Source organism: Cyprinus carpio, chromosome B15, assembly GCF_018340385.1.
Source record: "Cyprinus carpio isolate SPL01 chromosome B15, ASM1834038v1, whole genome shotgun sequence".
Lineage (NCBI taxonomy): Eukaryota > Metazoa > Chordata > Actinopteri > Cypriniformes > Cyprinidae > Cyprinus > Cyprinus carpio.
Window position 1 is genome coordinate 14,482,040 of NC_056611.1, and position 18,212 is coordinate 14,500,251.

Below are 18,212 nucleotides of genomic sequence, written 5' to 3' on the forward strand. Positions count from 1 at the left end.
ATGCGTAATGCATTAGTCACATGAAGTGTTTTGCTTTCAAAAGAGGGTATGGAATGTATTTTCTTGCTGCTTTAGGCTATTTTCTATCAATACAGTAAGATTTAGAAACAAGTTCGGACACTACAGAGAGTAATCCTATCTAAAAGTAGAATAAACATAGTTAAACGGAACTTATGATGTTAGCTAAATCTACGAGATATCTGCATTATGTATCCATTGCGTTATCAAGCATGGTGCTGTCACTAATGTGGTAGAGGTAAGAGCAAAACATACCAATCTCTGTTTCTATATTGTGTATTGTCAAGAGCGATATTATTACAGGCAAACATATTATCACAACAGAACTCTACTGCACACTAACAATTAGTAACTTATACAAAAACCACAGTGAATAATGAGGAATCCAAAGGTGACAGTGGCAATACGCCTCCTACAATGTTTTTAGTGTGAGTCTGAGTGTAGAAACACGGCTTGGTGAGGAAAGCGTCAGGGAAGGTCTATGGCTGGTTTACCGTTACTGTGTCTCATACAATGCCGTGGTGGGGAGCACGCGAGACACATCCCATAGCACTCAATTGTCTGTGAGGACTTGTCGTAGGTTCTATCGGCAAACAATAATCTGACGACTATACATGGGGAGTTTTCAGATAGCATTTTGTAGGATACGTACACACGCATTTTTCCTGATCCATCAGTTGCGCTTTATTTGCCGAATTGAGAGTTGCTGCTATAGTCAATGGGTGCAGGATCTTTGGAAAGAATAAGCTATCCTTTAGCGTCCTGGTTAGGTGAGCCACACAGATGTAAAAAACTGCATTGAGCGCGCGATCGCTGATAGCGCTAGTCTCACATCTTACTCTTGCTGAACGTTGATCTCTCTGCCAGTTACACCTCCAGGCAAAACCCCAATATCTTGTAGAGTACCGCGCGGAACAATCTGTGCAGCGAGGGGAATGGGACCGAGATAACCTGCACCGCCAATGGGCCAGCAAACTGCAATCACCCATCAAATGGATTAAAGGAGACCAAGTCCCCTGCCAAGGTCTGACTCCACGAATCAGGAGCTGTTCAGCAAACACAGTCTGCGTGATTGTAACTGTGACTGTAGAGGTGTTCATTGATGGTTGGACTGCGGACCTTACATTTCCACCTCCACTGATGTTCGACCTCAGGAATGTCTCTTTCTTGCGTGACATCGGTCCTTGGATCGAGATTAAATGCACTTGTAATTAAGACTGTTGACCGGTGGCTGGAGAAGAGGTTGTACGGTGAATTGCCGTAGGTGTGACGATTCATCAAACAGCGCAGGTTTCTGTGTTTTTGGTGGCTCTTCAGATCAAGGATGAAATTTTATAGTAGTTTTGAGCATAAGAACCGTCCAAAGTTACCTCTCCCCATGCTACAGGAATAACGCTGACCCCACTATTAGGTCTGAGCTGGTTAATGGGTCCGGGCTTGGGCTGCGTAGTGGACACTGTAGGGGGGAATGTTGCAGGTGGTGTTAGAGTGCTTCCTAGTAGAAATCAGGGCTTGTTCTTCTGACGTGAGTTCGGCTAGCAGGATGGGGATTGTTGAATCCCAGTTCGAGAAGGGCAGTTCTCTCTGTCCGGGGACTGTTAACAGAGTGAAATATCATGGATGGTATGATATGGCTGCCTTTCAACAGAATCTAAGGCTTGGGTGTTTTGTTCACTTGTTTCTGGATTTACAAAACGTCAGCCGCTTCATTAATCTAGCAGTGGGCGTGTAACAGTACTATGTCAGAGACCGTGGCCTATGTCATATCTGTGTCGTGATTTTCGCCCGCTGCTAAAGCCACCACGTAACTGGTCATTACGTGCACGTACTGTGTGCCATGTTTTAAGTTATGGTGTAGGAGTTTTTGCTGTGTTTTTTGTGTCCACCCCTAGTTATATTTTTTTGTGTTCAGCTCATGGTCAGCGTCAATGGTTCTAGACGTACGGGATTGCTCCCCCTCGTACCCAACCCACCACCCCGTTCCATCGAGGGTAAAAGACTCGTAATGGACGGACCATTACTACCTATATGAAGGTAAAGAACACACCTTCGCTTCGACTCAACCCTCCCTTTGATTTGTCAGCCCTACCAAAACGTCAATTATCACCGACGTGATATGATAAGCCTAAACGTTCTGCACCCTGAACATCGCGAACAACCTTCACGCCAAGGACAGCCTTAGTACCGCGAATATGAGGGAACAACAATCATTTCCCTATTATGGGGAAATGGTTTCCATGAGTACTTTTTTTTTACCAAATTAGTCAATTACAAATTAGAATGCTTCTATGAATTGAGGCCAAGGGTTATGAAATGAAAGACACCCATAATCCACAACGAACTCAGGAATATATACAAAGTACTATTGGTAGATCCAAAGTAATAGCTGCTGTAATGTTGTTTGATAAAAGGGTCCAAGATATTGCGCTGAAAGGCGGAGAAGAGTGAGTTGAGCTATTAGGTTAAGATCCAAGCTGTAATTATTGCACCACTTCAGTAGGTCCACAAGGACCGTAAACCGTCATACTTGGTATGCTGCAATTATGTTTCAATGCCCTTGAGTTCTTAGGAATTTGTCTTAGGATGAGGGCTAACATGTTATGGGCGTCAGTAATAACGCTACATGGCAGCTACACCGCTAGAGCGTGCTTTTAATTGACGTTTCATCATGGTCACATGTCCTGACCATCCATGTATAACTAGTGCTAGATCTTGTTACTGGTACGTGTATATAGGATGATATCACTACACTATAGGAGGTATATCGTTGTTATATAAATATCACCGATTTCAGTACTTTTACGTTTTTAAGTTATTTAAATAGTATTCCATTTTTCATCTAATCGGTTTTTCCATCTTTGTATTTATTTTGATTTATTTTTTGTTTTATTAGTCTCCAAGATTGTTGTAGCATGTCATTTTAATATCAGTACAAAAACTATATTGTGAAGGTGAGCAAGGTAGCCTCGTCTACCTTTTCTCTCTCAGTATTTGAACAATCAAGGCCATGTTTCAGCCAGTTTGCTCACACACTGAATCGTTTGAAGCAGTTCTCGTTTATTAAGACAGTAAAAGGACTATTTTAAAACACAGAGGACTAAAAGAGCACTGGATGAAGTAGAATATTTACCTGCAATCAATTGAAGCAACCCTGCAAATGCATCCTTTCGTTTGCCAGCGATTAACAAGCTCTTTATTAAGTTCAGCACCTGCAACATATGAATGCCTCAGTAGGGCAGATAAAGACATTTTCCTACCAAAAGAGTTTAGTCGAAACAGGTGCACAAAAACACCAACAGTATTAGAAATTACCTTGATATTTGTTGAAAGGACATTTTAAGATATTTAAATTTATAGCACTGTTTCATATAAATAAGTCTCAGCTGAGTTTTTATGTTGTTTTCTACTAAACATATTAGATTGCAGCATTCATTTTCAGAAATTTTAGATTTTGAGTACTGTTTATAAAAAAAAAAAAAATAATATTATCTTAAAAGCTGGAAACAGCTATGTCATGTAGCTTGTAGTGCAACAGGTTGTTTGCAGTCAATTTCGGTGAAATTTGTTGACAAGAAAATGTAAATTATCTATTGTCATAGCAATAATAGTTGTATGAAGCACCGCTCACACAACTCACTTTTAAACAAAGCAGCCTATTATGTTCGCAGTGTTGGGGAGTTTTTAGGACACAGAATAGGACACGTGTTTATTAATAACTTTTTTATTCAATTTGGTTTTATGTATATGCTTTATTTTTGAAGATTAATTGTTTTTTTCCAAGGCATTGTTAGCGTGCCAGTGTTTTCTGTCATAGCTATGCAAAGATTTGATTCAAAAAAAAAAGTAGAATAGATATTAAACTTATCTAATGCATTTAAAAATCTTCATTTCAGCCATGAATCTCAAAGTTAAAAAGAGGTTCTAAAGTCCCTAGATTTTGTTTGTGGATGTGGCTTTAAAATTAAATTATTATACATCTTAATTCAAGTACTACAGTATTTCTCACAGTCTGTAGGTAGTTGTTTACGTACCTGATTGTACGGTTAACCCTGTTTTCAAAGTGATTAACAGTTGAAAAGATTCCGTTAGAGATTTTAGAAAAGTAACAGAAAGTCAATCAAATGTAATCGTTACATACTGTAATAAAGTAATTGAAATAGGTTCTCTACATTTGAAATAGTGTAACTTGTAATCTGTAACCTATTACATTTGTAAAGTCAACCTTCCCCAGCACTCTGTACATAAGTCCGAATGATTGTTTTACCGTGAAAACCTTGAAACACCATTGCAAAATCTTTATGAGGAAAACTTTCGACCTCAAGCGAAATGCCCCAATTGCATCGATTCCTATTGAAATGACGTGTTATTGGTTGGCCATGGAACTTTTGTGCTTGAAAACCACCAGTAAATGTGACCAGACTCAGCCCAATCTCATCAAGGCGAAATCAAACAAAACTATTTGTGAGGTGGTGATTTCACCTTGAGTCATACACTGTAAATAGTACAAAAAATGGGCTGTAAGGTTCAGCTCATTAAAAAAAAAATACCACCAATCAACCAAAACTTGAACCAGTTATGCAATTTAGTCCATGAGATCTTGAGATTCACATACCTTTTAAACCTATATATAAGTCAACACCAGCTTGGCCAACTTGGTAGAGCCAGTTTAAACCACCTTGGACTAGCAAAGCGAACCAGATAGTCCTAGCGCATTTCATTGATAAATCAATAAAGTTTGCAAACCCCTAATAAACAAGCATTTTATTTTTGACATGGTGAAACAACCTGTCATGCAACCCCTGTGTTTTATGTCCTGTTTGTGATTGTTTGGACGTCCCCACACGGGCTCAGAATGTGCCCTACCACACGTGCTGTATTAAGCATGACTGCTCGGTGTGGCCCTCAAAAGACCTGTCTCGCCCACAATAAATGAATGTGAAATTTGTCTGGAGGTGACGGTATCATTGCCTTGTGACCATCCTCCCTCTCTGGTGACACAGTGTTATTATGGCAGGCCGGGATGGAGAGATCGCTCGCTTTTTTTTGTTATGGCTGACATGTCACTTTCTTTCGGCCGTTCCCAGGTGAGGCGACTGTCGAGGAGTTATACGACAGGATGTTCACTGTCACCAGCCGGGCTCAGGCTCACCGTCTCTAACGGAGGACGATGGAGTTTTCCGTTCATCTGCATCATTGACCACCCAGCCGTGGAAGGACTTCCAGGGGGGGCCCAGAAAATACCTGGAAGTGCAGTGTTGAGTCATCTCAAGATGAGGAAAACCTTTCAGCTGTTAAATAGCTGTGGTTTAATCTTCCCACCCCTGCATGCAGAGTCAATTTGACTGACGTGTAATGACTAAAGACCCTTTTGTACACAATTAGACCGTTTTATGAGGAAATGAACAGGAGTGAGGGCCAAGGCAAGAATAGTTCACCCAAAATGAAATTATTCACCCTAATGTCACACGTTTTTTTGTTTTGTGGAACACAAAAGGAATCATTTTAAGCATCTTCAAGCAGCAATTTGATTGACGTTGAACCTTTCGTTCCACAATTAGACCGTTTATAGAGAAGTTAACACGAGTGAAGCCGAGATATTTGCTTATAGGAATAGACTTTAGTCATGTTATGCTATATTCATGCTATATTGAATTTAACAGTGATAAAAACGAGGCTGTGGAGGGATAGACTTACTGTCTTTACAATAGCACACTATATTAGAAGGTCATAGTTCACACCCAAAAATGAAAATTATGTCATTAATTACTCATTCACAAACCTGTTAAGCCTTTGTTCATCTTCAGAACACACAATTAAGATATTTTTGATTAAATCTGAGGAACACTGGATAGACAGCAACCCCAACTGCGCAACATTCAAGGCACAGTAAGGTTAGAGAGACATTGTTAAAATAGTCTACTGTAAGGGACTATTTTAGTCCACAATGACTATTTTAACAATGTCCTTACTACCTTTCTGGGGCTTGACTGTGGATGCGTTAGTTGTGTTACTGTCTAGGCAGGGTGAGAAAGCTTTTCATCAAAAATATCTTAATTTGTGTTCCGGAGATGATCAATGGGTTTTGGAACAACATAAGAGTGAGTAATTAATGGTAGAATTTTTATTTTTGGGTGAACTTGTTTCATGGTAATTTTCACTAACTCACAACTTTCAAAACTGTTTTTATGGATTTTTTTTGTCTATTAACAAGTGTTTTTTCCAGAAAGATGGTTCCGTCAGTTTGAACAATCGGTATGTTATAAACAACAGTATAAATCCATTGATTGCACTGTACTTCAGTCATCACAGCCTCATTTAATTCCTGTCAAATGTAGCCTGACTAAGGCCTATATTCACATTTTTAAGCATCTCCATGCAGCTGATTTCCATAAATTACAGGTTTTAGTGACCACACACAGCTGTTAAGCAGTAAAGTGGTACATGATTACTGAAACACGCTGAAATTTTTGTTTGATTGACAGTCCTCCCTTCCAGTGAGCTAAAACCTGATAACCGAGTTCAGATCATGAACAACTCATTTTTCAGTGAGCCGATTTTCTTTTCAATGAACCATTTCTATTCAGACTGAACAATTTGTTCATGAATCAGTTTGAACTCAGTGATCGCGTTCAGTGTTCACAGCTCACTGGGAGCGGATGATTATGTGAATAAGAGGTTAAATATTTCCCAGATACTACGTGGATTCAGAAAGATGTGGAGTATAGTCCAATGAATCATATGATTGTTCTAATGGTGCTTTTTTAATGCTTATTGTGTCAGTGGTCACTAGAATTGGAGAAGATCCATTTTTTAGTTGCTCTAACAGAAAGGAAATAGTCACGTGATTTTGGATGAAAGAAATCAAGTGAGTCAATAATGGCGGGAAATTCATTTTAGAGTGAACTATTCCTTTTAACCCGGCCGAGGTCTAGGCATTTGCTTTAATTAAAACAGACCCTTTCTTGTTATTGCATAAAGCATGAAATCGGTACGCCCCAAATAATGCATTGATTAAGAGTGTTTGCCGCACGCTTTTGTGTGGCGCGGGAAGTCCTGGAAAGGTTAACCTACCCTTTTGTAATCTTGGCAGAATATTAATTTATTCAGATAGCTGACTGCTCAGGGTGACCTTGTAGAGAAAAAGGCAGGAGGGATCAGCTCAAAACTGTAACAGCTTGACATTTTGACTAACATAGATAGAAAGAGAAAAAGAAAAAACACATTTTACAGTACTGTTAATTGACGTGTTTAAATTCATAGCAGTGTCTCCTTCTCCAAAAAACACAACACCGCTTTACCCAGCTATAAAAATCACGTACTGTCATGTCGCACTCTTTAGGCTCACCCTACGGTTGTCTTAACATATAGTGCAGCATGAAAAGTATAGCCCAGAAGAGCAGCAAAGATCTGCGCCTTGTCATTATACAGGTCTTTGTATTAAGCATGAATGCATAATACACATGAACGTAAATGTGAATGAACAACTGATGTCCAAACCTGCTGGGGATGTTTTTTCTAATCAGACTGAGAGGCAGGTAATGTGCCTTAGAATGATAATTAGATAGATATAATCAATAAGGGTACCGGGGGCTGAATCAATGTACTGCAGTGCAACTGGAAATGAGTTTGTGTTTGTGTCTTTGTTGTGTCCAATGCACAGATAACCAACCCCCCAGAAAAAAAAACAGTGCAGCTTGTGGTAGAATTCCCTGAGGGTTTGACCAAGAAGGGGAAAATCTCGAGCTGACCTGCAAAGCTAAAGGAAAACCGCAGTGAGTCCAACGCTGGGACCCCTCAGGCCACTTACTCATTTCATATAAATTTGTTTGGTTGCTTTATCATGCAGATAATAATAGATGATAACAAGAATAACACAGATAGACAGTCAGGTATGCAAATATGTACATGGTTTGGTGTTGATATTTCATACTTTTTTTGTATTTGTTTTGATAGATAGATAGATAGATAGATAGATAGATAGATAGATAGATAGATTATAGTATATTTAGATACTTGGAATTTAGATTTCAGTTTATAATTAAATTTATCCAGTTAATAAAAAAAGAATAGAAATCAGCCCATATGTGATACGAAAACAAGACTTTGTAGCTGAGCTTTGATAGTCATCATGTTCGTTTGTTTTGCACAGGTGTTGATTTTACAGCAGTGCTAAAGTTTTCCTGAATAAAGCCATTATTCTCTTCTCTCTGCCTCTGTTCTGAGCATTTTCACACTGACACTAAATGATTACTCTGATTTTTACAGGCCTCATCACATTCACTGGCTCAAAGTGGATGTGATTTTCCCTCCCACGCCGGGGATTACTCGCTCTGATCTCTTCATCGAAAACCTTAACAAAAAAAAAAAAAAAGTCCTACCACGGAACATACCGCTGTGTGTGCATCTAACTTGGTGGGAGAAGCCTATGATGATTACATCCTTTATGTACTATGGTATGTACTTGAACTTAATCTGCATCTGTAAACAACATCCTAAGAGAAGAGGGTTTCCCAGACAGCTAAAATCTATAGTCTTGGACAAAATGCGAATGGATAGTTTGTTACAAAATCAGTCTTAAGTCTGGGCTTAATCTGTGTCTGGACAAACAAGCCCTAATGATGTCTACATGTAATCAGCTGCGTAATGTTTTTGTGATTTTGACTTAACAGGTTTACAAGTTCCACATGCATTTGCTATTTCAAAGAAGTTGAGCTTTCTTGTTTCAAGACCGAAGCTTTTAAACCCTCTATTGCAAAATGTTGCCTCGGGTTTTTTTCAGTTGATGCTAATAAACTGGGTAATAATGAAGGGATGATTTTTTGGTCACACAATGAATTTTTCCTGGGATAATGCACTTATGTCGCTGGGTGCACATTTTTGCTTTGGGAAAGCGTCATTACAGCCATTTTCTAGATATTTTTTTTTTTCCTCCTTCCAAATTAGATGCATATTTCTAATTAAGTAGGCTTTAGTTTAAAACTGTTAGAAGCACATACATTCTTTTTAGGTTTTTTGCAGACATCTGCTCTAAATCAGTGTTTATATTGCCCCAACGAACCCCCTGTGGCGACAGTGTCATGTATCGGAAAGTAGTGGATATGGGATCCACTACAATGCATTTATTATTTTTACGTGATTTACCATCCGTCTTGGTAGCATGTACATTTTTAATGCAAGTAATGTAGTTTTAATAAGCTTTGTTCTTTACTATTCCCAACAATTGTAGAAAAAAAAAAACAGGGACATTGTTTAAAAAAAAGGAAATAATAAAAGAAAAGTCTCGCAGAAATTTTCACAAATATTAAATGACTCAAAAACATTGTCTTTGAATAATTTTCCTTTAAGTGTTGACAACAGAATTCCTAAAAGGAAATTTGCCCTCATCCCAACATTCTGTACTATTCGTTTTTTTTTTTTTTGTGTTTGATTTTACGAATGAGGTCCATTTTGTATGCAAGACAAGTGAATCAAAAGGGTTCTTTTTCAACATTATGTTTTCAATAAGCAGCAATAGAGGGTTAGTGTTCTTATTAAATACGGCTTTCAACTGAGAGTTTTTCATAGTACTTAGTCTTAATTAACCAGGAAGATAATTGTGGTTCGGCGCATGTTTAATAAATCCTTACCAAGGACGACTAGCTGGTGTTTCAAAGCCCAGGCAATAATTGGCTATGACAGTGGCCACTTGAAGACTGGGATTTAACAGAGAGCTTTGCTTTGATATAGAAGAATGGAATGTGTTGTTGTTGTTTTAAAGCAGGTTGTTGTTCAGGAGCGCTAACGGCCCCGCCAGCGCGCAGCTATTACAGGCTGTCCTGTCGAGCCTAAGACATTAGCACTAGAAGATATGGACGAGGGTGGCTCGTCATTGAGGCGTTTGGCAACCGCGCAGTTTATTAGCTCTAAAATGACTGATATCAGAGGCAGGTGTTTGGTAATGACTGTTCACAGCGTCCCATCTGCAGACGGGAGAGTTTGTGTGCATCACAGGCCTGAAGCGGTTCCATCTTCCAGCCTTAGTTTCAATGTCGGTCACCCTCCTACCTGCGCGAGCAACCACCTGCTGATTACTCACCACTGCCTCCTCATTTTTCCACAGGCTCGAGGAGTTTGGTTCTATTTGAGCCGAGTGGGTCGTATCAGGAAAAAGAGGATATTTATTAACCGTCTGGCTTGGTATAAGTGGCGGGTTTTTTAGTTCCTAATCTTCCATGCATTGTATAATATGTGAGTGAGGACTTTTGCAATTTATTTGCAGCCATAAAAGCCTTATTAAAAATGGCCATTGATTATGCATTTGTAATTGTTACCCTGAGAGTTGCCTTTTTTCTTTAGTACGGCTCGACATCGCTCCCTGACACGCTTCGCAGTAAATAAACTCGTTGTCTGTGGTGCATTTCTAAATTAATTTACGCTGGCATTGTTGTTGAGCATTGGCCTACCTCAGAGGACTAAAACAAGTGGAAAGACTCTTGTAGCTTGATAAGCCTGGGGCACATTTATACTTCTCCAGCCTGTTCAGAGTTTACTTTAATGCTGCTCCTCGGGGGATGGCAGCTTTGCTTTTGCTACAGAAGTTATTTCCATTTTACTGCCAGCAGTAAAGCATTGACCTTGTGTTGAGCAATATGCTTACAGCTCCTCTGTCTTTTTATCCGCTTATTTTTTCATGAAGCGTTGAACAGGAAGCTTGGTTGTAGCAGACACTTATTTCCTAAAATCCTAATACTCGGGCATGCCAAGACAATGGGAAGCAGTGTAACAGTTTCTCCATTTACACCATTACTGCATTCATGGCCTTCACAAAGGGGATTGTTTTGATGTAAGATCAAAATGTTTTTGTAGGCTAATGTGAATTTGCAATGGGACGGAGCCATGTCACAACCGGATAAGCTTGTAGCAGAGATGCTGAGAGTGAAAACCCATCCCGTGTTAACTGAAGCCTCCAGCAATGATAGTACTCAGCTAATTTGTTCGAAAAAAAAGGCTTTCTTTGTTTTGGAACTTGGAATTGGTTGGAAACCAACAAATGTAATTATATAGGATAAAAAAAAAACATAGGCAGGGTATTATTTCTGTCCAATAAGCACAGAAGCACTATTTTATGGATTAGCTGAAAAGAAAACTTTTTCGCCAATACAAAAAACTCTACAAAAAGACCTGTTTCAAAAAGTTACCCAAGTTCTAATATATTATATATTATACAGTGGTGTCAAGAAGTTTTTGCCCCTTTATGTTTTTATTTATTCTTTTCCATATTTGTCACACTTTGAAGGATTCAGATCTTCAAACTAACTTTACTATTACACACAGGGGGGGGATAACCAGAGTAAATACAAATCTGCCGTTTTGAAATAATGATTTAATTTATTAAGGGAAAAAAAAAAAGCGCGTCCGAAACCTGCTGGCACGTCCTGGAAAACGTAATTGCCCTATTAACTTGGTTGTGCCACCCTTTGCAACAACAACTGTAATCAAGCGTTTTGCGAGAACGGTCAGTGGGTCATTCACCTCGCTGTGGAGGAATTTTGGCCCACTCTTCTTTGCAGAATTGTTTTAATTCATCCACATTGGAGGATTTTCAAGCATGAATGGGCTTTTTAAGGGGATGCCACAGCATCTCAATTGATTTAAGTCCAGACTTTGTCTTTGCCTCTCCAAAAACTTAATTTTGTTTTTCTTGAGCCATTCAGAGGTGAACTTGCTGGTGTGTTTGGTATCACTGTCCGTTGCCGCATAACCCAAGTACGCTTGAGGTCACAAACTGACGGCCAGACATTCTTCTTCAGGATTTTCTGCAAAATTCATAGTTCCATCAATCAATTATGGCAAGTTGTCCAGGTCCTGAAGCTGCAAAGCAGCCCCAGACCATCACACACTACCACCACCATGTTTGACTGTTGGTATGATGTTCTTTTTTCTTGAAAGGCTGTGTTGGTTTTTACGCCAGATGTAACGGGACACTCACCTTCCAAAAAGTTGGAAATCAGTCCCACAGAATATTTGCCCAAAAACAATTGAGGATAATGCAGATATTTTTTTGGCAAATGTGAGATGAGTCTTTATGTTCTTTTTGGTCAGCAATGACTTTTGCCTCGGAACTCTCCCATAGATGCTGTTTTTGCCCAGTCTTTTTTGTTTGCTTCTTTGCTGAATCATGAAACACTGACTTTAATTGAGGCAAGTGAGGCCTGCAGTTCTTTAGATGTTGTTCTGGGTTCTTTTATAAACTCCTGGATGAGTCATCATTGCACTCTTGGAGTCATTTGGTAGGCCACTCCTGGGAAGGTTCACCACTGTTCCTAGTTTTCTCCATTTGTGAATAATGGCTCTGATCATGGTTCGCTGGAGTCCCAAAGCCTTAGAAATGTCTTTATAACTCTTTCCAGACTGATACATGTCAACTATCTGTTCTTGAATTTCTTTAGATCGCGTCAAGGTGTGTTTGCTCTTTAAGCATGCTTCACTTTGTCAGACAGGTGCTAAGTGATTTCTTGATTCATCAGGTCTGGCAGTAATCATGTCTGGGAGTGGCTAGTGAAATTTATCTAAAAAAGTATTTTGTATTTACTTGCATTATCTATGTGTAATATTAAAATTTGTTTGATGATCTGAATCTTTTGCCACAAATATGCAAAAAAATATATATTAAAACAGGAAGGAGGCAAAAACCTTTTCACGGCACTATATATATATTAGGTATGATGACATAGCAACCACTCGCGGCGAACATTCTGCCTCAAAAATGTGTTCCAAACTGCGTGGTACTGTTAATGTGTGTGTCATTCAATATCTATTCCTGGCCGCCTGGTGGGAGTATGTTTTTTTCCTGAATACGACGTTTAACTACGTTGAGTGCAAACCCCTGCAGCGTTGGACACTTCGGGATTTCAGCCCTGAGGTGTTTTCAGGTCACCGCGACTTTCGGAAAATTTGCGTGGCTTTCAACCGTCGGTGGGCTTCATCTAAGCTTTGGACACTACTGAAAGGTAGTTTGGGACATAAATACATAGCTTTTATCTTGGTACTGACGAAATTCCATCAAAATCCATAGAGGAGAAGGTATTTAACTAAATCGCGGAAATTGGGTAGTCACATTTGTGGCGGGTAGATTAGCGAACGCCCTGTCAGATGCACTGCAGGCATCGTTAAAAAAAATAAAAATAAAAGACAATAAAACAAAAAACTGATTGTCTGTTTGTGAATGACAATGAATATTTGTTGTGTACTTGTATGAATATGAATTAACAATTAATAGTGATGTGTATTGTGTGTTTTCTCTTGTATTCTGAAAAAAAATGTTTATGAATATGAATGAACTCTTATTAATTATACTTGTTTTCAGTGAAAATACCATGGGTCTGATGCCCATGGAACCAGCTAAAACAGTAAATTTACATGATTTCATATGAAAGAACTAACAAAATTCTACCTTCTATTCAAATTCCATGCAAATATCTGATAAAATGAGGAAGTTACAAGAAAAAAAATGTGTGAATAGTAAGCATTTTCGGTCACACGACTTCAATTGTAATTAATGTATTCTATTTTACTATATTCCCCGTTATTAAAAATATCATAACTTTCGCAATCCTCAACTGATCTTCACAATCCAGGTGTCGTCGTAAAGGGAATTTTCAGCTCTGTCTAGTCATGTGATCCATTTTGATCTTAGGGGTGTTTGAAAATTTTGTCATCATACCTATATATATATATTAGTGCTGTCAAAATTAGCGCGTTAACGCATGCGATTAATTTGAAATATTTAACGCGTTAAAAAAAATTAACGCAATTAACGCGGTTGCAGTTTTTTTTTATTTCCGGTTGTGGCCCATGTGTGTTCAACGTGCAAAGAAATATGGATAAGACCAAGGAAGGACTTTTAGACGGAAAGTTTCAGTATAAAACTCTGCCGGATGGTTCTGTGGATAAAACAAAAGTAATCTGTGCATTTTGCAAAGCCGAATTTAATTACCACAGAAGTAATTCGTCTTTTGGCATATCACTTAAAAGCAAAACACCCCACCGAAACCATCTCTACGGGGGCCTCGCCAATGTAAATTGCAGGAGTGCGTTCGTGGTTAAATGACAAGATCTGTAAGTGATAAGGTAATGAATGCTTTGGTTATTTTGGATAGCTAAAAACTGCCGACCCATCAACATAGTAGATGACGATGGACTGCGGGACATCATTAGAACTGCATCCGGAGACGCCTCATACAATATGCCCTCAAGAGGAACCATCATGTCAAAAATACACACTTTGTATGACGATGAGAAGGCACGGAGGATGAACACGTTACAGCAAGCGACACCACATCGCACTGACAGGGGACCACTGGACTTCTGTGAGCAATGACAACTACTTAGGCATCACAGCGCACTTCGTTGATAAAGAATGGAAATTGCATTCATTCGCACTAACCGTGTCTAAAACTGAGGAACGACAGTACGCTGAGGCATGTGCGGATCATTTTCTCGATGTGGCAAGAGAATGGAAAATCGAGGACAAGTTAAGCACACTTGGCACTGACAGTGCTCGTAATATGGTTGCTGCCTGCGAGACTACTTCCATTTGAAAACACCTGCCCTGCACGGCCCACATTTTGCAACGAACTGTCACAGTTTCCATTCACGGCAGTGGATTTGAAAGTGTCCTAGCTAAATGTCGCAAGATTGTTGGGCACTTTAAGCATAGTCCATCCAACGCTCACGAACTAATGGAACAGCAAGTTGCATGTGGACAGAAACAAGAATCTCTCGTTCAGGATCGTTACGACTAGATGGAATTCTACCCTAGAGATGGCCAAGCGAATTCAGCGAAACAAATCTCCACTGACCACTACCCTGGCTCAGCAAAAGAGCAATGTTGCCATGGTGACTACACAGGAGCTCGCCAAAACTGCAAAAGCTGGAGGAACTACTTGAAACCTTGCAGGTAGATTAATATTATTTTCTCCGTCTCTTGTCTGTTTTTTCACTATCCCCCAATCTGTGTGCCCGCTGCCCCGGCAAGGCATGCTGCGTAAAACAAAAATAAAAATAAGTTAAGATTTAGTGTAAAACATTATTAAAAAGGTGATGAAGAAATAAATCTGGTGTTGAAACAATGTAATGTAAATAAAATACAATTGTGTGTGTTTGTGTGTGTGTGTGTGTGGTTGTTGTGTGTTTGTGTAGAGAATGAGTGAGTGTGAGAGTGTAAGTGTACATGTTACATAACTGGCCAAAAATTAGTTTCTTTACATTTAATAGCAACATCTTGTGCTTTCCATTGCAGATATGTAACTGAACTGCTGGGAGGAGAGCAGTACATCTCCTGCTCAGTGGTATTGCCAGCCTTGTGCCACTTGTTCAAAATTATGGAGGTCCACAGAGGATGATCCAGCCTATGTAGTTAAATTCAAAAATGATTTTACTTCAGACCTATCTAAAAGGAAGGACAGCACTAATCTCACATGGCTGAAGATCGCTACTGCAATTGACCCAAGGTTTAAAGACCTAAAGTGTCTTCCCAAAGATGAAGGAATGAGGTGTGGGCTTCATCTAAGCAAGCTGTTAATGGGACAGAGTCCTGGAAAAAACAAGAGTCTAAAGAGACAACAGACCAACAGCCACCAAAGAAGAGAAGGATCTCCGTCTTGCTGGTTTCTTCTGATTCAGGGAGTCAGATGAAGAGGAGAGTCCCATAGAACAGTGTCTTAACCGCTAAAAAGCAGAGCCCAAATTGCACATGGAGGGTTGTCCACTACAGTGGTGGAAAAAGAGAGAAGCAACACATGCAAGGCTGGCACCAATAGCATGCAAGTATCTGTCAACCCCCTGCTACAACGGTGCCTTTGTGAGAGACTGTTCTCACTCTCAGGTCACATCATTCAAAAGAAAAGGGCCACATTGTCCCCTGATAATGTCAACAGACTGGTCTGTCTCAGCAACTGGCTGAATGTAAAGGAGGACTGAAGAAAAATAGTTTCTACTTCATAATTAATGTTCTCAACTCTCAGCAATACAACGTTACAATGAGTACAATTGTTTGTATTCATTCCTATTATTATTATTATTTCCAATTTCCATATTTGCAATGACTATACTTTGGAATTTTTTTGCAGTCCACTTAGAATTCAACATGGAAAATCATTTTTGTTTTTTATTTGCATTGATTGTTTTTGAAATTCAAATGGCACTTACAATGCCTGTTTTTATTTCTGTAATAAATATGGCTTTCAAGCCAACAGGTAATTTGGAGGATATTGATGGTTTATATGCAGGTATGTTGTTTACATGAGAAAATCTGTGTTACAAGTTAAACAAAAAAGTTCCAATAAAAACAATCAATATTTTGAATTAAATAGTTTCTTTGTCTTGAGTTTACATTAATTATTTACGTTTTACATTTACACTATCCAAAAAGTTTGTCTTTTAATTGCGATTAATCGCGATTAATTTCAAAAGATTGTGCGATTAATTAGTTAAATTTTTTTTAATCGATTGACACGCACTAATATATATATATATATATATATATATATATATATATATATATATATATATATATATATATTTTGGGATGGGACGGTTTTTAACATGTAAAAAAAAAAACAGGGTTTGGCTAATGTATGTTTTCTGTTGATGGATGCACATTCTGGCTTCCCTGGCTTCCCAGAACATTACAACAACAGCGATGAGGAAAGAAAAAAAAAAATATGAGCAGTCATTTATTCCATCATCACCCTGGTGCTGTGGTGCACGCCCACAGGTGAGACCCTGAACCAGCACATGTGATATCTGTGTTTAAACTAAACTCATTTAAGCTTTGCCAGTTTAAACATTTAAGAGACAGAGGATGTGAGCTTGCGCAAGCAGTGAGAAGATTTTTGCATGCGCTCATCTGAAGCGTGCAAATCTGCATCTCAGAACACGCACAAATATACAGCTCTCTTCTAAAGTAGTGTGTGTTTGAATGGACAAATTCACCAAAAATTATGTCAAAATGCCCATCTTGGTACAAAGTATGCTATAGCAGACATAGCCGGGTGAACATACTGTATCAGTGCACTGGATCAGTGCATCCTCTTAAATATAATCGAACAGCAACAACAAATAAATCACTCACTGCTCTTGACTGAATAGCTTTTGTAACTTTAATAAAAGATTAATCTTTAAATAATTTATACAAGTCAAATATGCAATGCTGTATACATTTTGATTTACTTTATTCAATTTCTGTACCTAAAAACTAATGCTAGACCTACCTAAAAAAAACTTAAAAAATCACTGTTTATTTTATTTGTATCTTTACTCTTTTGTATTTGTTTTGTGCTGTTGCGTGTAGTTAGAATTTTCTTTTTTTTTTCTTTTTTTATTTGAAAGTATAGTTTTTCCATAAACAGCACATACCGAACCATACCGAAACCGTGACTCTAAACCCTTGATACAAACCGTAACCATGAAAAAAACCGTTCCACCCCTAATAATATATTATATATATATATATATATTATATATATATATATTATATACACACACACACACACACACACTCAACCGCCCACTTTATTAGGTACATCTGTTCAACTGATTGGTAACACAAGTTGCTAATCAGCCAATCACATGGCAGCAACTCAATGCATTTAGGCATCTAGTTGTGGTGAGGACATCATGCTGAAGTTCAAACCGAGCATCAGAATGAGGAAGAAAGGGGATTTAAGTGACTTTGAACGTGGAATGGTTGTTGGTTGCCAGACGGGCAGGTCTGAGTATTTCAAAAAATGCTGATCTACTGGGATTCTCATGGACAACCATCTCTAGGGTTTACAGTGTGTGTTTTCCAAAAAAAGAGAAAATATCCAGTGAACGACAGTTGTGAGGACAAAAATGCCTTGTTGATGTCAGAGGAGAATGGGCAGACTGGTAAGAGATGAAAGAAAGGGAACAGTAACTCAAATAACCACTCGTTACAACAAGGTATGCAGAATAACATCTCTGTTGGTTACTTCTAGCAGGATAATGCACCATGTCACAAAGCTCAAATCATCTCAGACTGGTTTCTTGAACATGACAATGAGTTCACTTTACTCAAACGGCCTCCACAGTCACCAGATCTCAATCCAATAGATCAGCTTTGGGATGTGGTGGAACGGGAGATTCGTATCATGGGAGGTGCAGCCACACAAATCTGCAGCAACTGCGTGATA

General features: G+C 38.8%; 1 pseudogene; it reads left to right on the top strand.

Moving 5' to 3' along the window:
• Positions 1-394: 394 nt before the first annotated feature.
• Positions 395-18,212, top strand: part of LOC122139865 — a 55,134-nt pseudogene continuing 37,316 nt past the window's right edge.